Genomic DNA, 2,500 nt, shown 5'->3' with positions numbered 1-2,500 from the left:
TCCGACTATCTGGGCGTCGACCACACGGGCGATGCCGTCTTTGACCGCCACCACGTCAGGCTTGCGGATGCCCTCAGGTGTTCGGAGGTGGGGCTCCACAGAGACATTGAAGCCCCTCTGCGCGAGTCCACGGGCGACATAACGCACTACAGCGTCATGGCGCTTGACCCGGGACCCGTGCGTCCTAAAGCAAGCCTGAAGTACGTGGTTGGTGGTCTCCACGGCCTGGCACCCCGCGCGGCATCTGGTGTCCGCCTCCCGCCCACGACTGCGCCGTGCCTTCGTAGGGAAGGCGTTGATGCGGGCGCGGAGGGCGTCGATGTATTCACGCCCAGATAGCAGGCGACTGGTGTCGGCGACCCACTGATGTTGGCCACTGACGGCGGCAGAAGATGACAGCGCCGCACCGTCAATGGCGATGTGTAGGCGCGCCGCCCACATTTCCCCAACCTGCGTTGACGATTTGAGGAGGTGGCCCTCCCACATAAGGTGGCGCTCCAGCACCTCGATCTCACGCTGCACCTCCTCCATGCCTGCACCGTCGCAGGCTGGCCCTATCTTCTTCAGCGCCAGGAGACGGGACCGACGGAGGGTTGGACCCATCCATCGGCAAGATGGAATGCCGAGGCCCCCCTGGGCAACAGGAGCGTGGAAGTATCCCAGGGGGGTGTCCGCCGGAAGGCGGAACCATCTCCTGACGGCGGCCCGGATGGTGACGTCGGCCGACTTCAATGCACCCACCCGGGTGCGGCTGAGGGCCAGCCCGTGGTACAGGCCAGGGAGAAGTACGTTGGTGAGAGCGTGGAGGCGCTGTTGCGGCTTCAGCGGAGCTCGGGAGATGACGTCAAGCTGCTCCACCAGGTGGCGACGTGGGTTGAAGACACAGCGACCCGCCGTGGAAAATTGCAGCCCCAGGTACCGGAAGGTTTCACCCACACGCAGGGCAGGCAAGGTGGTGTTGCCTGCTGTGAAGGTGACATTGCTGTCCACCTTCACCTTCTTCTCGCGCCCTGACGCGACTAAAGCGAGGGTGAAACACTTCCGGGCGTTGATCTGCAGCCCCAGGTGGGCGAGGGCTGCGGTAGCTGCGTCGATGAGGGACTGCAAGCCCCTCGGGGTCGCTGCAAACAGCAAGACGTCATCTGCAAAGGCCGCAGCGTTGACTCTGCGACCGAGGATCCGAGCTCCGATGTGGGAGGGCAGTTGGCCTAAAACGTAGTCCACCGCAAAGTTGAACAGGAGGGGGGAGAGGGGATCGCCCTGGCGAACGCCCCGTGCTGGCTGCACAGACACGCCCACGCCGGCGCCGTCCGCTATCACTGTCGTGCTGCCCTCATAGCACCGCTCGACATACTCGACAAAGCAATCCGGTAGGCCATGCGCCTTCAGCACGGGGCGAAGGGCAGCATGATCCACCGAATCGAATGCCTTCGATACGTCGATCGATGCCACAAAGACAGAGCGGCAGGAGCGGACTGCGTCGGTGAGAGCAGTGTCCAAGATGAAAGTATTTTCCAACATCCCATCCCGAGGGATGAATGCCCGCTGACGTTCGTCCACAGCACAAGCGCGCATCAGGCGTGACGCGAGAACCTTGTGAAAGGTCCGCGCCAACACCGAGCAGACCGTAATGGGGCGAAAGTCAGCGGGGGATGTTGGTGCAGCCGTTTTCGGGAGAAGGGACGTCCGCGCGCGAAGCAGGCGTTCCGGAAGGGCGCGGGCCAGAAGGAAGAGATTCATCACTTTCACCAGGACTTCATGCGGTAGGCGCCGCAACTCCGCTGGGGTAAGGCCGTCAGGCCCAGCTGCTGATCCCCTGGGCGGCAACGCGGCGGCGACCTCCTCATGTGTGACCGGCCCCCATAGGCACTCAAGAGCGACAGGCTCCGAGTGCGGGAGGAGGCGGTCACGGATGAGAGAGTCATAGTTACTCCCGCCGTTTACCCGCGCTTGCTTGAATTTCTTCACGTTGACATTCAGAGCACTGGGCAGAAATCACATTGCGTCAACACCCGCTAGGGCCATCGCAATGCTTTGTTTTAATTAGACAGTCGGATTCCCCCAGTCCGTGCCAGTTCTGAGTTGATCGTTGAATGGCGGCCGAAGAGAATCCGCGCACCCGCGCGCCCCCGGAGGAGCACGCTAAGGCGGACGCGGCCTCGCAGCAAGGAAGATCCGTGGGAGGCCAAGGCACGGGACCGAGCTCGGATCCTGCACGCAGGTTGAAGCACCGGGGCGCGAACGCCGCGCAGGCGCGCGCATCCTGCACCGCCGGCCAGCACGAGGCCGACCAACGGCGAGAGCAGACCACGCCCGCGCTAAACGCCCGCACTTACCGGCACCCCTACGGCACTCACCTCGCCCAGGCCCGGCACGTTAGCGCTGACCCACTTCCCGACCAAGCCCGACACGCCCCGATCCTCAGAGCCAATCCTTATCCCGAAGTTACGGATCCAATTTGCCGACTTCCCTTACCTACATTATTCTATCGACTAGAGGC

General features: G+C 63.2%; 1 pseudogene; it reads right to left on the bottom strand.

Moving 5' to 3' along the window:
* Positions 1–2,500, bottom strand: part of LOC126444143 (large subunit ribosomal RNA) — a 6,712-nt pseudogene that overhangs the window by 1,917 nt on the left and 2,295 nt on the right.

The sequence above is a fragment of the Schistocerca serialis genome, unplaced genomic scaffold, assembly GCF_023864345.2.
Source record: "Schistocerca serialis cubense isolate TAMUIC-IGC-003099 unplaced genomic scaffold, iqSchSeri2.2 HiC_scaffold_232, whole genome shotgun sequence".
Lineage (NCBI taxonomy): Eukaryota > Metazoa > Arthropoda > Insecta > Orthoptera > Acrididae > Schistocerca > Schistocerca serialis.
Note: the sequence above shows the minus strand (reverse complement) of the source record. Positions and strands in the feature narration are given on the sequence as shown.